Source organism: Echinops telfairi, unplaced genomic scaffold (assembly GCF_000313985.2).
Source record: "Echinops telfairi isolate 266 unplaced genomic scaffold, ASM31398v2 ScPeMD7_1713;HRSCAF=2227, whole genome shotgun sequence".
In the NCBI taxonomy this organism is placed as follows: Eukaryota; Metazoa; Chordata; class Mammalia; order Afrosoricida; family Tenrecidae; genus Echinops; species Echinops telfairi.
The window spans coordinates 16,425,769-16,444,415 of record NW_022105611.1 but is presented as its reverse complement, the minus strand read 5'-3'; the positions used below and the strand labels follow the sequence as shown (position 1 = coordinate 16,444,415).

The 18,647-nt window shown below is 49.1% G+C and overlaps 1 protein-coding gene across 4 annotated transcripts in view; it reads right to left on the bottom strand.

Moving 5' to 3' along the window:
* Positions 1-18,647, bottom strand: part of PAK1 (p21 (RAC1) activated kinase 1) — a 153,033-nt gene that overhangs the window by 67,974 nt on the left and 66,412 nt on the right. Inside the window, exon 1 of one of the 4 annotated variants that reach the window (XM_045293064.1) lies at positions 8,218-8,308. The exons of 2 other annotated variants lie outside the window; for them this stretch is intronic. The gene's annotated coding sequence lies outside the window, so the exon portion shown is untranslated. Of the gene's footprint in view, positions 1-8,217; positions 8,309-18,647 lie in introns of those variants that run through there. One more of the 4 variants, XM_004708847.2, reaches the window with a different exon arrangement.

Here is an 18,647-nt window from a genome sequence, read left to right as displayed (position 1 = left end):
TTGGCATTGGTATGACGGCAACTGTTTTGCTTGCTTCATTCTGTATCAAACAACTCTATCACTGGATAGTGTGTTGTCTTCCATCCCATATAAAGCGCATCTCCTCTGCATCAGCAGGAATGGCATCCGAACAAACCGCATTTTATGCATACGTTTATTCAACAGTTTTCACATCCCATCCCATCAGCCGTAACTCATGCCTGTCCTCACCAGACGAAGGACAGCTCGAGAGATGAGACCGAGTCTGGTGAACCACCATGGCCCTGGGTCCTCCCGGCACAGGCATGGCACACATCACGTAGGTGGTAGAGGGTTCACACACTGAGGCAGCCTGGTTTCGAGGAAAATAACACAGAAACTGGAAGGATTCTAAAAGGCTGTCCATTCCAAACCTTTATTTGACAGATCAGAACCTTGATGCCAGCTAGGGTATACAATGTATTGGCAATCACACAATGAAACAGTGGTAACAGCCGTGACGTCATTGCTGTTGCCCGCCATTGAGCTGACCCATCCACTTGAGAGTGACCCTGTGCACAGGAGAACTGGACCATTATGATTTCATGGGCGATTTTCAATAGGTTATCACTGTCTGATCTTCAGAGGCAGATCCCCAGGCCTTCCGCCCACGTCTGTCTTAATCTGACAGTTCTACCGAAACCTGATTAGCCTTCCAGCAACACACACCTGCCAATGGCCAGCAGGTGGTGGCGGTGCCTCCACGCACTGGCTCAGAGAGGAACTCAAGCTTCCCAGGTGCAGGTGAGAAGTCTGCTCTGACCCCCACTGCCTCAAAGCCTTGACTCAAACTTACTGCCATCAAGTCCACCTGGTCCCACAGGGACCCTAAGGACAGGGCAGAGCGGCCCTAGTGAGCTGCTGAGGCTGTTAATCTTTTCAGCAGCAAAGCCTCACCTTTCCCCTGCAGAGCTGCTGGTGGGTTCGAACTGCTGATCTGTGATTAGAAGCCCAACATGTAACCCACCACGCTGTCGGGGCTCCTGAGGCCTTGACCGTCTTCTAATTATTCGATTCTCCTAAAAGCATGCTTTCTTGAAGCAGAATAAATCGAGGGGTTGGGCCTTGCAGGTCTGCAGTAGGAGAGGCAGCACAGTGGAAAGGGCAGAGAGACGACGTCAGAGACAAGTTCACCCAGATTGGCTCCACATTTCTCCACCCTGCCCCCTCCCACCCCATCACCTACATCTTTTCCTCCCTCTTACTCACCCCTACACAGTCTCTAAAGTTATTGGTAGAGACGACTACTTACAGAGCTTATAGTCCTCTATAAAATCTTGGGACATTCCTGACCCAAAATCCCAGTTTAGCTGTATTCTTAAGGGAAGAAAAGAACAACGCAAAACCAACTTTAAGCTCCAAACCTCCAGACTTCCCACTGGATGACCTGAAGCCAGCACTGAAACCAGCTGACCTTAGCATCGGAGAGCCGGAATAAACCACAGGGCTGCTTGGCATTGGTTCTCCTGTCTCCCAGATGGAGAGGAGACCTGCCAGCGGGTCTCCACCTGAACTCACGATTCTCACACTGCCGCCAGGGCTGCCTCTCTCAGGGGCAGAGAAGTACGGCCCAGAAAGGGACTGCCTTCCCCTTGCTTAGAGGTAGTGACGACTTTAACTGGTGGAGCTATGGTGGAGTGTTGGGCTGCGACTCACAAGGTCAGCAGTTCAAACCCACCAGCCTTACTGGGAGAGAGAGAAGCCTATCTACTCCTGTAAAGTTTTTTTTGTTTTTTTTTTTTAACATTTTATTAGGGGCTCATACAACTGTTATCCCAATCCATACACACATCAATTGTGTAAAGCGCATTTGTACATCGTTTCTCAAAACATTTTCTCACCATTAAAACCCCCGACATTAGGTCCTCTCCTGTAAAGTTTTACAGTCTCAGAAATCCCACGAGTCTGAATCGACTCGATGGTTTTGGTTTTAGTGCCCACCTACTTCAGTCATTCATGATCACCCGAACTCTCATCCCCAAACTTTTCTGTGTACCCCCAGTCTGACAAAACCCCACCCCTTCTCCTGACCCCACAGCCTTTGGCCTCCTTGCCTGAAATGAAATCTTGACAGGGTCACTATGAGTTGGAATGGACTCCAGGCAGTGGGCCTGGATTTGGGGGTTGGGATCACCTAGAGAAGAAGTAGCTCCGAAGCCTTGTCAAGTGGTGTGGTGCTGAATTTCCAGAGCCATGTCCAGACCACGTTTCCCCTTTCCTCTCCAAGAGACCCTGTAGTTTTGAGCGGCCTCCACTTCCTGCAGTCCTAACTAGTCACTCAAAGGCTTTCCCTCCTCAGCCACTCTCTGTGCCCCTGTACTTCCCAGTCAGGGTGACTCCATGAGCCTGGCCACTCCACTTTCCGACTTCCAGCCCCCAAGTTGCATCCTGGACCTTACCCCCTAAATCTGCATAACTCCAATATGAGGAATGAATTATATGTAGCCCACACACAACTTTCTATCCCTGTAGCTTGCTTGGTCAAGAACTTCTAGTATGCTTGGTCAAGAACTTCCAGACTTCAATTTGAGTTCCGATCCACTTTCCATCAGCTCCCTCCTGTCTTCTTTACCTAACCATATCTCTCAAAATCACACAAACCTAAAAAGCCATCAAATCCCTTACCTCTCTCTTTTTCCAATATTCAATGTGCAAAAGGCTAGTTTGGGGATCGCTGTCCTCAACGATCTCCTAAGTGACTCCATACTGCAGTTGCTGAATGTCCTAAAGGATCATATACTTACACTCTCCCTGCTTCCTTCCTTTCTGCCTGTCAACTCACACCCTATCACTGCACCAAAAGCACTCTTGTTTAGGCCACCAGCCATTTCCGCACTGCCAAATTGAACAGCTACTTTTCTGACCTGAACTTAGTCTCCCGGCAGTACTCCATGTAGCACAGCACTCTTTTCCAAAGGCTCTATTAACCTGGCTTTTGGGAAAGTATCCTCACCAGGTTTCCCTTCTGTCTCTGTCTACCGCCCCCCCCTCCTTTCAGACGAGCCCCGTCTAGACAGCCTCTAAATGCCCAAGGGGAGGACTCTCCTTTCCGCGCACACGCCACTCTCCCCTAGGTGGTCTCCTCCATTCCCACAGCCTGACACGCCATCTGTATGCCAACGACGCCGAGCCTCTGCTTCTGGTCCAAACACCTCTTTCAGACCTGCGGCGTTCCCTGAGACAACTCCACCGGCATTTCTCGTCAGGCCCTCGCACGTAGCATCACCAAAATAGAGCTCTTGGTTTTCTCAGCACCGATCACGATTTTTAAGACGCTACGAGGATCAATGGATTCTGTGGTCTTCATGAAGGTATACCCCATGGGCTCACCAGGGCTTGCACGGTACTCAGTCAACATCAAGTTTCACTAGGACAGGAGGAGTGGATGATACATAATGATATGAAATGACACAAGGGGTGATAGGGAGTGCAGGGGTGGGGGTGGGTGATAGGGAGGGAATAGGGATTCAGGGAGTGAATAATGAAGAGAGGAGGGAGCGCTAGAACTGACTGTGATTGTACAACTCATTTTAAAGGTGATGTAACCAAGGGCGAGTGGGGAGAGACGCTTTAACATTGATGTGGCAATGCCTGTACAATTCTCCTTGATATGATTGAATGATTGAACCATTAAAAAAAAAAAAAGATTCACCAGGCTGTGTGTGTTCTCAAAAACTGACCTCAGAGAACAACAGAATGGCAGGCACCACCCGGACGGTGCAGCATGGGAGCGACACTGAGTGGGATGAGAGTCACACGGTGTCGCGAGAGGCCAGAGGTGCCTGACAGCCTCGGACCAGGGGAGCCTTTCTGGAGAAGGTGACTTCAGAGCATAATTTTTCAGGCTAAGAAAAATGACAGCTATTCTCTCTGTCTATTATCATTCTTTTTTAAGCCTTAATAAAAACCCTTCCTAAAATCAAACCCACTGCCATCGAGTTGCTTCTGACTCTTGTGACCCTATACGACAAAGAACTGCCCCCATAGGGCTTCCCAGGCTGTAAATCCACCTCCTTCTCCCTCGGGTGTCTGGTAACCCACACCATACCACCAGCCTCCTGATGAGCACTCAAGAGCTTGACCACCGGCACTACCCAGGTTTCCCTCAAAGCCCTGCAGGTAAACATCAGTATCTTCCATGTCATACCGGAAGCTTAAAGTGGTTCCCAACCTGTCATTGGTAGATCCAGGATTTGAACTGAGCTCAGTCTACTTTGAAACTCCCACTTGTGTCTGCTGTACCACAACGTTTCACTAAGAAATAACCACTCTTTATTTTATGTTGTGAATGTCACTGCTGGGTGGCACGGAGGAGACTCAGATTCACAAGAACCCCATGTACAGAGAAGAGCAGCCCCCCGGATAAGGTTTTCTAAGCCGTAGGCTTGACCAGAGTGGATCGCCTGCATGGGTTTGTACCACCAACCTTTCCATCAGCAGCCGACAACTTTACCATTGCACCGCCGAGGCTCCTTTCTCATCGTATAGCAGCCAGCCATGAACTATGTGATCTTAAACAAATCACTACACCTCTCGGCCTCTGTTTAGGGCATGGGGCTCTACCACCAGTCCCAAAAGCCTTCTCTACTGAGGCTTTGCCTTGGCCTTGCCCTTGGCCTTGACTCATGAAGATGGAGGCCCCAGTGAGAAGCTAACCAGTCAGCAACCCTGGGCACTCCATGCCGGCTGCAGCACCCAAGCATTTTCCAAGCCCTGGAAATGCCCGTGGGACCAACCTGAGCAACATCCTCAGGGAGCTTTACAGCTCACCCAGCACTGCCATCCACATTCTTCCGGCGGACCCTCACCAAGCCCTCAGAGATGTTCAGCCCCCTTGGACAGAGGCCAATGGAAGTCAAATGCTTTGCTTAGCTCTATCTGGTCTCTGGATGCTACAGCCCGCCAGAAATGGAACTGAAGAAATGGGGGTGGGGGTGGGGGGTGACTCAGAGAGGGAGCTCAGCACCAAGCCACCCAAGTGGCCCAGAGCCAGAAGTTAACAGAAACCAAACCTGCTTCCATTCCAAGGTAATGAGCGTTTATCCACTGACGGGATCTATCACACGGAACTTTTCTTGTTTCTACCCAGCAGGATCTAGAGTACGGCCCAAAAGACGGGCCAAGAAGAGAACACAAGGAACTGACTGTGGTGATGTAAATATAAGCTCTTTCCGTCCTCAGGCTGGTGATTCTCAAGCTTCCTAATGCCGCAGCCCTTTCATACCATTCCTCATGTTGTGGTGACTCTCAACCATAAAATGTTTCTCGTTGCTACTTCATCACTGTCATTTTTGCTACTGTTCTGAATTGGGCGACCCCTGTAAAAGGGTCGTCTGAGAACCGCTGCCTTAGACTGAACTCTGGAAGTGTACGGTACGTGATTTTTAGCTCAATAAAACTGATGGGTGGGGGGAGAGAATGCTTTACACTATATGTAGACATGGGGTTAGGCGTTAACATGGCGTAGAGAATAGATAATACCTTAAAGAAGATTTGAGTCTAGGTTCCTGCTCCAGTTTGACTTCTTGAACCCAAAGTCCCTCTCTTCGGCATCACTATACTCCTCTGAATCTGCCCCTAACTCCTGACCACTGAATGTCACAGGTACCCACACTCCTTGACTTGCACTAGTTGGAGGACAGACACTGAGTCTGATTTCCATGTTTGAAACCCCAGCACCATCACCACCGTGGAGCAGCTGATTCAGGGAATGTTTGATGATAGATGGATGTCTTATTCAGAGTTTTTTGTATGGATTTGCATTTCACGTTCCAAAAAGGTCGTGGGTACCAGGAAAACGGTCACCTTGTCTCATCTCTGTTTCCCCTCTCATTCACCTGCTTCAGGCACATACTTAAGAAATGTGTTTTGGGTAGAAATAAACAGTTCAAATATTGACCCTGCAGAGGGGAGGAGAATTAACCTGCATGGTTCCCTCACCCTACACGGTAGTCCTTCCCCTGCCACTCCCTCCACACTCACCCCTGCTCCCATCAAGTCACACTCTTCTCCCCCAGGACTCTCCAGGTCCCTCCATGACCCCCAACTCTAGCCCAATGATCCCTCTTAAGAGCCCTGGTGGCATCGTGGGTTATGTGTTGGGCTGTGAACCCAAGGTCAGCAGTTCAACGCAACCAGCTGCTTTGAGGAAGATGAGGCTTTCTACTCCCACATACAGGTACAGTCACAGAAACCCACCGAGGCAGTTCTACTCTGTCCTTTGGGTCCCTGTGAGTCATAATCAACTCAATGGCACTTAAGTTGTGCTCCTTCAAAAATTCACAGCTTCAGAAACTCAAAGGGGTGACTGGCTCTGTTGTGTTACAGAGTAGCCGTGAGTTGGAATCAATTTGATGGTGTGAATTTGGTGAATGGAGCCCTGGTGGTGTAGTGGATTGCACATTGGGCTGCCAACCTCAAGATCAGCAGTTCAAAACCTCAAGCTGCTCAGCATAAGAAAGGCGAGGCAATCTGCTCCCCAAAAGATTGACAGTCTTGGAAATAGAAACCCAAAGGGTGAATCTATTCTGCCCTAACAGATCACTATGAGTCAGAATCAAGTCAATGGTGGCCGTGAATGAGTTGGGGACTCCCACAGCTTTTCCTCTCTTCTTGTCTGGATTCCTGGGTCAGCCTCCTTTCCTCCGAGCAAAGCCTCAGGCATGCCAGGGGATCGCTAGTCCTCTCCTAGCCATTCCTCTCATGCACCGGGGTCTGCATCTCTGCACAGCACAGCCCTGAGGGACCCTCTTGCTCTCCTGCTCAAGCCTCTGCCTTCTCATTTTAATGAATCCCTCAGCCGACCTGCTGGACCCCCAGGAAAGAGGGAGGACAAATCCAAACAGAAAGATCGCTTGAGCTTGGGAAGAATGCAGGGGAGAAATCGACAAGCAAGGGAGTTATGTAAGAAACAGGGAGTGTCCGTTTCTCACAAACACCACAGCAAAGGGTCCTTAACAAACAGTAACCTACTAATAAGAGAAGGCTTAGCCAGAAACTGAGAAAAATGAGAAGAAAGCCTAACCAGGAGTAGAGGATCCAAAAGAGGGAAGGAAGAAGTGGCTATGAAGGGGAAGAGATAAGAAAGGGGAAGCTTGAGGGGCCAAGAGCAAGAAGAAGTTGTGGGGTAGGAGCAGAGGTAGGTCAGAGGCAGGTTGGGGGAAATGACCAGGAGCCAGAAGGTGACAGGGAAGTGGGGAGAAAAGAAAAGGTGCAGGAACACCTGAAATCATCTAGGGAGGTTCCTATCAGACTCGACATGTGTGTCTTGGTCCCAGATCACCCAGAAGGGGAAAAAATTATAGTTACTAAGTCACTACACTGCCCCCACGGCTTATCATTGACCTGGCAGAGAAAGGCAAGGGTTCAGAGAAGCCAGCCTCGCTTTATAAACAGTACTTTCGTGAGCCGTTCAGAGGAAACCACTCACACACACTTTGACCTGCTTCTTACAGCCTCATCTCCCTACATCCAGGATCGGTTCGCTCAGCCTCTGCCTTGCCCATGAAGTCCAGCCAGTGATGCACCCTGGCTGGAAGATAGAACGCCAAGGTCTGCTTCCCAATTTCACCTCTGTCTCCTACAGGGTGAGGGGACTGGGATTCCCACTAGGGTTTGAACCCACCTGCTCACGGTCCCAAAACAGTCTGATCGCCTAAGAACGCCAGTTACAAACGGGCTATCAAGCCCCTCCATGCTCAGACCAGGAAAAAGGCTGGCTGTCTCAGCACACGGAGTCTCCCACCTCCAGTTCATCAGAAAAGCTCCCCCCCCAACCCCCAACCCCGGCCCCTTCCGCAACCCAGGGCTGGAGAAAAACGCTCCACGGTCCGGAGGGCGAGCAGATGGAGCCAAGGCAGCCTAAGCATCTCCCAGGCCACCGGGCAGAGGAGCAGGGCTTCCCAGAAGCCAAGCAGTTCCCCAATGGCAGCTTCCCCTACACACCCTGCCCGGGCAGAGCTCCGGATTCCAAGGCAGGCCTAGCCCCTGGGTGGGCTCGGCTGATGGGTCCTCCCACTGCCCCCTCCTCTCATGCAGGGCCTCGTAAAAGATGGGGGAGGCAAAGCACCCTAAATATTCGACCGGGCCTTGAGTCTCCACTCCCGAGGCAGCTGGCAGGGTCAGACCCCCAACCCACCCCACCCCACTCCCGCCGAGCACACCCCGCTGGGCGCGTGCCCCGGGCAGGGCAGGCATTACCTGGTGGGGGGAGCCGGCCCCGGCATCCCTGGCCACCGCTTGGGTCGCAGAGCCGCAGCTGTCGGCCGGCACGGCCGCGCGGCACCCGCTGTCCGCACCGCTCGGGCTCCGCTGGCTGGGCCGGGCTCCGCGCAGCCGAGCCGCCCCAGCTCCCGAGGTGCAGCACGCTCGCGCCCTCGCAGGGCGGCAGCCGGGCGCCGCAGCGGGTTGGCGGAGCAGAAGGGGCGGGGAAGCCAGGAGCGAGGGAGGCGGAGGAAGTCCTTTCCCACTCCCTGCGCTCCTCTCGGCTCCCGGCTCCAGCAGGAGGCAATTCCCCCCCGCCCCCGGAACCAGGCTTTCCAGGGCCGGTCGGCGTGCAGGCTGCGCCCCGAGGCAAAGGCGGAGCGCTCCCGGGGCTTGTTTCTGCAGCTGGCCTCTGCCAGGGCTCCAGGGGCCGGAGCTCCCAGAATTCTCGCTGAGCAGGTTTCACACACACCCCCACCCACGTCCCACACCCCAAAGGGTGTCAGGTTCTAATTTTAATAGCCCAGGGAAAACACTCCGTGGGCAAAGGAAAGCGCTGGGCAGCAGCTACCACTGTCTCCGTGTTGTGCCCCAGGGCTATCCCACATCGGCCTGAGGAAGCAGGTACTACCGCACCCGCTCCTGCCCCGGGAGAACGCGGTTTCACAGACGCGGCTTTTAAACATTAAGCACCTATTTGTCTCAAGAGGGACCTGGTGGCACTGAGCTGCTAACCACAAGGTTACCGGTTCAAACTCACCAGCCACTTCTGGGGAGAAAGATGAGGTAGCTCTGGCAATGTGGTGTGTTACCGATTGGGAGGCGAACCACCAGGCCAGCTGCTCTAGAGAAGAAGGGTGAGGCTTTGTGCTCCTTAAAGAGTTGCAGTCTCGAAACGCACGGGACACTTCTGCTCTCCTCGGCCCCATGGGGTCACTGTGAGTTGGAATGGGCTCTGCAGCAGTGAGTTTGGTTTTTCCTCTTGGTCGGTTCCCATAAGGCTTTCCAGGCATAGGGTCATTGCCAGGAGTTGGAATTGACAGGGGGGTGGGGGTGGGGTGGGGTGGGGTGCTGTGCTTTTATTGTATGTGTCCCAGCCTCTGAGATGAGCCCTGGGCAGGAAAAGCACTCGCTGCAGGCATAGCACTTTCCAGATGCTCCCTTGGTGTAGGCTGTGGCCTAGCCGACTCAGTGGTGGTGACCCCAAGCACACAGAGTACGGCCACACTCCATAGGGGATTCAAGACTGTGGCCTACTGGACGAAGATCACCAAGCCTGCCTTTTAAAACGTTTCTTGTGGGCTTGGCCCGGAAATATTTGTTAGTAGTCAGGCTTATTTACCATCCCTGTCACTCAGGGACTCCTCCAATGCTCCCTCTCAAAACGCACTGCCACTGATTCAAGGCGGACTCAAAGTGACCCTACGGAGCTGCCTCGGTGGGTTTCTGAGACCTGGAATCTGTTTTGGAGTAGAAAACCTCGTTTTCCCCCAGCAGAAGGGCTGGTAGTTTCGAACTGAGGACCTGGTAGTTAGCAGCCCATCGCAAAACCAACCCACCACTAAGTCTGGAGGTGCTATTATGGGACCAGCCTGTCCCTTCATCTCTCCTCCGCCTGGAGAAATAAATACAGCAGGGGTCCAATTATGCAGGGTCTCCCTTCCAGGTCATGAGTAGGAATTAGGGCTTTGTTAGAAGTGTAAGAAGTCTTTGGAAAACCTTTGAAAACAAGATCTAGATTACATTTTTAAAAGATCATTTACTGTTGACTCAAGAATGGAAAGTAGGTGTGTGTGCAGTGGGGGTGGTGGTGGTGGTTGATGAGAACAAGAAAACAAGTCAGTAGATTATTTCGGAGTGTCTGGCAAAGGATGAATGGTGATGACCGGGGCCACTCTATCGGAAGAGGAGATGGAAAGAAACAAACACACCATTAGGCTGCCGTTTACAAGGAAAGGCGGCACCACTCGGCAATGGGCAAGAGAAGGCAGCGCCCTCCCCACACTGTGCAGCTGGTCCCGGCTGAGCCATCCGAACCCACGTCTGACTTGCAGGCCTGTGCTCCAGCTTCTGCGCCATGCTGTGACACTGCTAGAGAGGTTTCTAAAACACTCTGAATCCGATGCTTACCTCACAGCCGACCGGCAACCGTTCAGACCGTACTTGGAATAGAGGTCAGGTCCTGGGACCCCAGGAGAGAGGAGGCTGAACATGCAGTTGATCCCAAACAGAACATAGTGGGACAATCATCTCTGATTGTGCTTCGTGCTGTCAATCGTTGTGCCTGAGCTGCTTTCACTCCTCAGTCACCTTTGGCTGACATTGAGCTCAGGCAGCCAAAACCACCTATGGTTTTGCCGTAAGCACAGCAGCCCGCCAGGTCTCCTCCAGCCTGCCCATATGTCACCATTTCCTTGGAAGGTAAAGCGCTGGGCTCTAATGTCATGCTCGCTCAGTTTCATCCTGCTGACTTCCGCCCATCCTTCAAGCTCTCTGTGCCACATTAGTTTTCCTTCCTAACATGTGCGCCACCTCTCCAAAAGTGGATTCCATTTCTACCATGTGCCTTTGCCTGTGCTAGGTGATGGAGATCCAGGATGGATAGCCTAGGAACGGCCTGAAATCCCTGGGTGATACTAACCATAATGCATTTGGCTGCTAATGCAAGGGCTGAAGGTTCAAGTCCACCCAAGTATGTGATGGAAGAAAGGCCTGGTCATTTACTCCCTGCCCCCGCTCCCCACCCCAAATCACTCACTTAAGAGACAACGGAGCACAGTTCGACTCTGACACACAGGGGTTGCCAGGAGTCAAGATGGACCAGGTGGTAACGAGTTAGAAACAGCCCGGGAGCCTGATCTATTTAAAACTGCGGCAAGTGCCGCCTCAGAAAACTGAACAGCCGAAACAAGACAGACAAAGAGACAACGAAACGGGTCTTCAGTAGGACAAATCCAACTCGAGCATCTCCCTTTGGGACTTTTACTTCACAAAACAAAATGCTAGAAGGGGAGGGCGCGGGGAGCCATGGCTTAGGGGACACTGCGCTTCTGTTAAGGGGAAAGAAATTTGGAAATGCAAAGTAGTGATGATTATATGTGGCTGTAATTAAAGTCACTGGACTATACATGCAAAAAAGGTTGAACGGCAACTGTTGGATTATCTACATTCTTGCCACAATAAAAAGATAGGCGCAGGGAAGGATGGTTTGGTTATGAAGGGCTGACTAGCTGGCTCACTCTCTTCTCCAGTTCAGTGGTCGGTGCTCCTATGAGAAGTTCGGCGAAGCTTGGCTAGGTCTTGATGAAACGCAAGACATTACATTGAGGTTTATTGGTAAATGCCAGCAGGCTTATTTATGACTGAGGGCTAACAGCTTATGATCAAGGGGGGAATCTGTTACCTAACGAAATGAAAAGGGTGAACCAAAGGAGGTGGCCAGCACCACAGAGGCCAAGCTGGACATGCTAAAAAGAAATTAAATCCTGTGGCAAAGCAACTGACTTGCCCAAGCTTACACAAGCTAGCATGGAATTTATTTCAAGTGGAATCACTCCTTGCACTAGCGTCGTCCTTGGTGTTTAAAAGGAGCCCTCAAGGTACAGTGGGTTATGTGTTGGGCTTCTAACCACAAGGTCAGCAGTTCAAACCTACCAACACCTCCTCAGGAGAAAGATGAGGCTTCCCACCTTCCTTGAAAATGCATAGCCAGGGTCACTAGGAAGAGACGAGCCAGTCAGGGTGCAGCTTAGCACCAACGAAACATACACCTTTCCTCTAGTTCTTTAATGCTTCCTCCTCCCCAACTATCATGACCCTCAATTCTACTTTACAAGTCCGGCTAGACCAGAGCATGTACACTGGTAAGATAAGAGCTCGCAACACAGGGAATCCAGGACAGATAAACCCCTCAGAACCAATAAGAGAGTTGCAATACCCAGAGAGTAAGGGGGAAGGTGGGGGAGGAAGGGGGAACCAGTCACAATGATTGACGTATAAAACGCCCCCCCCCCAAGGGGGACAAACAACAGAAAAGTGGGTGAAGCCATGAAAAAAATGAGAAGCTGACACCAAGGGCTCAAATAGAAAGAAATGCTTTGAGAATGATGATGGCAACCTATGTACAAATGTGCTTGACCCAATGGATGGATGGATGGATGGATGGATGGATGGATGGATGGATGGATGATGGATGGATGGTGCTAAGAGCTGGAAGAGCCCCAGTAAAATGATTAAAGAAAGAAAAGAAAATGCACAGCCTTCGAAGGCCTATATAGGGGTCACTCTCAGTTGGAAGCGACTCGCTGACAGCGGGCTTGGTTTGGCTAGCTTCCAAAGGGAGCTCTGGTGGCACTGTGGGTCAGGCAATGGGCTGCAAAGTCAGTGGCTGAAATCCATCAGCCACTTGCCACTCCTCCGGAGAAAGATGAGGCCGTCTGTTTCCAGAAAGACTCACGTCTCAGAAATCCTATCTCTGGTGGATGTGAGTCAGAATGAAATCAGTGGAAGTGAGTTTTGCTTTATAAAGTACATGATTCACGAACATTTCTTCTACACCACGGGCCTTGGCTAGCGATGCTGTGTCTATGTAGTCACCTTAGGTCTAGCTAGGCTCTTGTGGGTCACTCCCTTGTCTCTGTAGGCATTTGAATTTAAAACCCCGGGTAACACTACATACAGGCAGATCATAATAATTAGCACAGTTGGTTATTTGGGCAGTAACATTCTACCTGAGGGTTTACGTATTTCACCAGTGGCTCCTGGGGCAGGGCATGCGGCGTTTGAATGTGGTTGTTCTTATTTTATTCTTTTGCAACCACAAAGAGTTGTAAGAACAGTACATTTATGGAATGAGCATTATAGTATGATATCCCAGTGAAGTAGTAGTCAGCGGTGATGATTTGGGTTTGAAAATAGTAATCTAATACATGTCATTTTTTCTTGTAATTAATGGCAGAGCCAGTTGCTTATTAAGGCCTCTGGGAAATAAGGTGGAGGACAAGTAAGAATAGCTCACACGAAGACAGTAATTAAGGAAATAAGCAAGAGGAAAAGAAATGGGGGGGCAGGTTCGATCTGTTTAGGAGCAGTCAGTCATAAAGCAACAAATCAGAAGGAAAAGGAAAAAAAGACTTGCAGTTCAAAAACAAGGCGAAAAAGCACAGAGGACCGAGAGATTTATGGTGTCTGTGTGTAGAAGTAGAGAGAACTTCCAGGAGGGGGCAGAACTGGGGCTGAGTATTAAAGAAGAAAGCGGATTTTCTGCATCAAGAGGGATGCCGACTGAAGATCAGGTAGAGAATTCCTGATGAAGGGACCCGTGAAGCAAACGTCCAAAGGAGGACAAGGCGGAGCGCTGGCCGGTGCTGCTGTGGCCGAGTTCTGCTTAGGAGACTCGCATCTAGCCATACTGGGGAAGGGTTATGCTTGGGAATCATTCGTCCCCACTGACTGAATACATCCCACGTGCCATACACAGCGCTCGTCACTAGGGACAGATCGGTAAGAACACCTGCTCCTGACCCTAGACCCTACCCACATTTCCCAGGGCAGGAAGACCCTAAACTGCGTACTGCTCACCAACAGTCAGGCTGCACCGGGTCAAAACCTGACCTTTTTGCAGTTGTTCCCCTCCCAAGAAATGACAGTTCTACAAGTTTAGTTTCTCAAGCCTGAAACTGACACTGACCTCAGGCCACTTTCCCCTTCGACACATCAAACACGTCAGCAGATCGTGCCGACTCTCTCCTGGCAGTACACGAAGGTGCTTCACAGAGGTCGTGGCAAAATGCAACTGAAAGATGACGAGATTTCTGAAGCCCCCGCTATCTCCAATTCTCTGAGTTCTTACCACCTGCACGGCTATCAGCCTGGCCCGAGCCAGCGGTAACTGTCACCTGAACTGTAGTTCTCGAAAGGACAGGGAAATTTGGCTGCCCAGGAGACATCTGGCTGTGTACAGAGAAGCCCGGCTGAAACAACTGGCTAGGACTTCTGCCAACCATCCTACCATGCACAGGACAGTCCTCCTCACGGGACTTGCCCAGCCTCAACTCTGCCTCTGCAACGCAAAAGCAGCCAGAGACAATAGAGACAAAAGAACTGGCCATTGCCCAATCAAACTATTGTACAAGAATTGGCAGCAGGGCTGGATGGTACAACCCAAGTCTTAGACAGGAGCAACCTATCTCCTCTGATAAAGCAAAAAAAATATGAATTCACTGAAAGGGTATGTATTAGGTGACCCACAGAAGTTTGGGGAAGGGTGGAGAAACAGACTTGAGGTTAACACTCTCAAAGGCACACAGCTAGACGGAAGGACCATTCCAGTGAGGAATTCCTGCACTTGTAATACTGAAATGCTAGAGTGCTGTTTATGGGCATGAATCCAAGTTCAACACAACACCCCAAGCATCAATGTCACTTCTGTGCCAGGAACTCAACCTTGCCGGTAACAACACTGGCTGTGATCTTCTCTCCAAGCGTGAGTACATCCGGTTAGTGAAACTTAGGTCACTGCCTGTGCTCTGGCATCAGGAAGCTTGAGAAGCAAGTGTCTAAAAGTGTAACTCCTGTATGGATAACACATCTTTGCTTCTAACAAGAGTCCGCTACTTGCCCCTAGGGAGGAAGTAGAGGCTTTCAGATCTTTTCAATAGTTACCCTTGGAATCCAGGGCAGATAAATCCCTCAGGAGCAATCATGAGAGTAGCGATACCAGGAGGTTAGAGGAAAGGAGGGGAGAGAAAGGGGTAACAGATCACAATGATCAATGTATAATCCACCCCCAGGGGGATGGACAACTGAAAAGTGGGTGAAGGGAGACAAAGGATGGTGTAAGTCATGAAAATAATAATAATTTATAAATTATCAAGAGTTCATAAGTGAGGGAGGGAATAAAATGAGGAGCTGATACCAAGGGCTCAAGTAGAAAGAAAATATTATAAGGACCCCCCCAATAAAATGATTTTTAAAATGTTTTAAAAGAAAATGTTTTGAAAATGATGATGGCAACATATGTACAAATGTGCTTGACACAATGGATGGATGTATGGATTGTTGTAAGAGCCACCAATAAAATGATTCAATGAATAAATAGAGAGCCAACTGCAAATATATCTATATTTGCTCTTGGAAACCCAAAGGGGTAGTTTTACTCTGTCTCAAAGGGTCTCTATGAGTCAGAATCAGCTTCAGGGCAGTGGGTTTAGTTCTTTGGAATAAAGCAGAAAACAGTAACATCACAGCGGAGAAGCAGAAACGATCTTAAGACATTACCCAAGTCAACATCAACAGGAATGGGACACAGAGAACCAATCACCACCTGAACGGACCATCAGCTCTGTAATCTTTCCTACCAAAGATGCATACCTGAAACAAGCGAAGAGAAGACACCAGACATCCTACAGACTCATTGGGTGATACTCTTCTAAAGTCATCCCAGCCCATGGAGGGGCAGTCTCCAGTGGGGGCTTGCCTGGGTGTACCCTTAATAGAGATCACTGAACTGGGGGGTCTCAAAATGAGTCATGCTCTGACTGAGTCACCTGGCCTGCTCTCCGGTCTACCACAATGTCCGTGTCCCAATCATGGCCCGGTTCCCACTCTGGGAATCCCACCTGTAGCTATGATGTACTGAGCGCCCACCGACCACGTATTTGTGGCAATTTTCCTTGACCTCCCATGTCCCTTTTACAGTTCTATATATCAGCAAACCCTTGGGCACCATTATGACCGGGTACTAATAGCATCCCTCATGTCCCTCCCTCATGCATTCTCTTTTAAAAATGAATAAATAAAGTGGCTAGGTCATCAAAGTCAAGGAAAATTACGGAGGACTAAAGAGAAAAGACAACTCAAATGATCTGGGCAAGTAAAATTTGTGATTATATAAAAAAAGAATTTTGAGTGAGATGATGAGAATATAGAAATCACACCATGAGGTTAAAGGTATAGCTGATGCTAGACATTCTGCCCAGTATTTCCTTTCTACTTTCTAGAATTCTCACAAATGGGTTTTTAAATGTTTGTGGGAAAATTCCTTATGTTTTCATTCCATTTTTCCATGAACTCTGTGACGCCCCTCATCGTATGACAGCAAGGAAAATACCACGAATTACAAGTGTATCTGCCTGAGGGTGACGGCAGGGTGCACAGCGTCAGAGAAGAGTGGAAAGTGACAAGCCTTTCCCTGCGGCAGGATGAAGTTTAGAGGACGTCAGTCTTTCTGGTGAGGAAGAGCAAGCGTCTGGAGAGACTCCTCCATCAAATAGGGACAACACTCAATAATCTCCACGGTGTCTACAGGCCTGAGATCAGAACGCTGCTATTCTAAGAGGCGTGCTCTCACTGTGGCCCAGCCCTACCCGGATAACCAGAGGCTGTATTCGTTGCAGACCTGGAGTCTCTTCTGGTGTCAGGCCTGCTTCCAATGTGAGGACAAGCTGTGACTGCCCAAAAGAGCAAAGTTGATCCTTTCCGACCATGGCCTGGTGTGACCCACGTTTCCAAGAACAAGGGGAGAGGGAGACAGGAGAAAGATCTCTCTCCCCAAAGCAGCAAAGAATAATAGAAAAGACATGGAAGCCAGAGTTAGACCTAGCTGTGATTGCCGAGTCTGCCCACGTAACCTCTCTGAACTAGAACGTCCTCATTCATCAAATAGGAATAAAGGGATTGCTGGGAAGTATTGGTAAAGTAAATGAGGTTTTAAGGCACCTAACAAAATTGGCTTGAACACATTAAGGGCCTAAAGTGGAGCTGATGTTATGTCCGCCCTATCTTTTGTAAATAACTCGTGTGTGTCGAGTGTTTTGTGTGCATCTAGGCTCTCGTTTATACCCCATATCAACTCTGAGCAACTCAGCAGTGAATGTATCCTTGTCAATGGATAGGAGAGACGGTTGAAGCATACCTGGAAGTAATGGCCCGATGAGTATCCGTGAAATCAATGTACCGCTAAGACCTGAATCCTACACAGGCCCTGGATTATGCATGAGATTCATTCTGAAGTACATCAAATCTGTAGGTAGTCAGAACAGGTGCAAATGGTTCCCATTCAGCCTTATTTCCGTACAAGAAAAGATTCAAAGCCTTTTCAATGATTTAAAATCTGCATGAGCAGCAGTAAAAGTGATTGGGATGAAGAATCTGCTGGAAGTAAAGGCGGGTTCAAGGAGCCCTGATGGCGCAGTGGCTACATACTGAGCTGCTAAGTGGAAGATCAGCAGTTCAAAACCACCAGCTACACTGTAGGGGAAAGATGAGGCTTTCTACTCTTGTAAAGAGTTACAGTCTCAGAAACTCAGAGGGGCAGCTCTACCTTGTCCGATAGGGTCACTATAAAACAGAATCAACTCGATGACAGTGAGAGATGATCGTTTCAACAGAAAAAAGGCCTCATACCCTTTCATGATAAACAAGGAATAAAAGGAAAATTCCTCAGCCCGACAAAGGGCATGTATGAAAAACCCAGAGCAAACACCATACTTACTGCTTCCTCCTGATGATCAGAAACAAGCTAAGGGTGCCTGCTCCTGCAATCTCTTGTTTGCATTGTCCCGAATGTTGCAGCCAGAACTTTTGACAAGAAAAAGAACTAGATTTGGAAGAAGCAAAATTATTCCTATTCATAAATGACATGATCCTAATGGTCTTATACATAGAAAATCCTAAGCAATACACACAAACAACAACAATTAGAAATAACAAGTTCAACAGGGTGCAAGATACACGTGACAGGCATACACAAAAATCAACTGTATGTCTCTACAAAAGCAACAGACAAACAGGAAGTTAAAACTATACTTCCATTTATAATAACACCAAAAAGGACAAAGCAAATGAAAGACTTGCACAATCCTCAAAACGAAGAACAACGTGAACAAGCTCACACCTTCTGGTTTCAAAACTTACTACAAAGTTGCATCAAACAAAACAGTGTGAGACATTAGTCTACGGATAGAGATCTATAGGGCAAGGAAAAAGAACTGAAAGTCAGACATTAATCAGAAAGAGTATAGTCAATTGATTTTTGATAATAGTACCAAGACAATGGGGGAAAGAACAGTCTTTTCAGTAAATAGTGCTGGGCCAAAGAAATTTAAAAAGAAAAGAATAAAGTTAGACACAGCATAAAAACAAACAATGAAACACAGAACTCAGTAAGAGCTAAAACCTTAAAACTCGTAAAAGAAACCAGGTGTAAAGCTTTATGACCTTAGATTAGGTTAAGATTTCATACATGTGACACCAAAAGTACAACAGCAAAAGAAAAAAATGGATCATTTTAATTACATCAACATTGAAAACCGCAAACTGCACCACTGAAAATGTGCAATGCCAATCCACTGAGCAGGAAAAAAATTCACTAAAGAGGTGCAGCAAGATACCAATTCATTGGATGAACAATCTGGAGGAGAAAACAA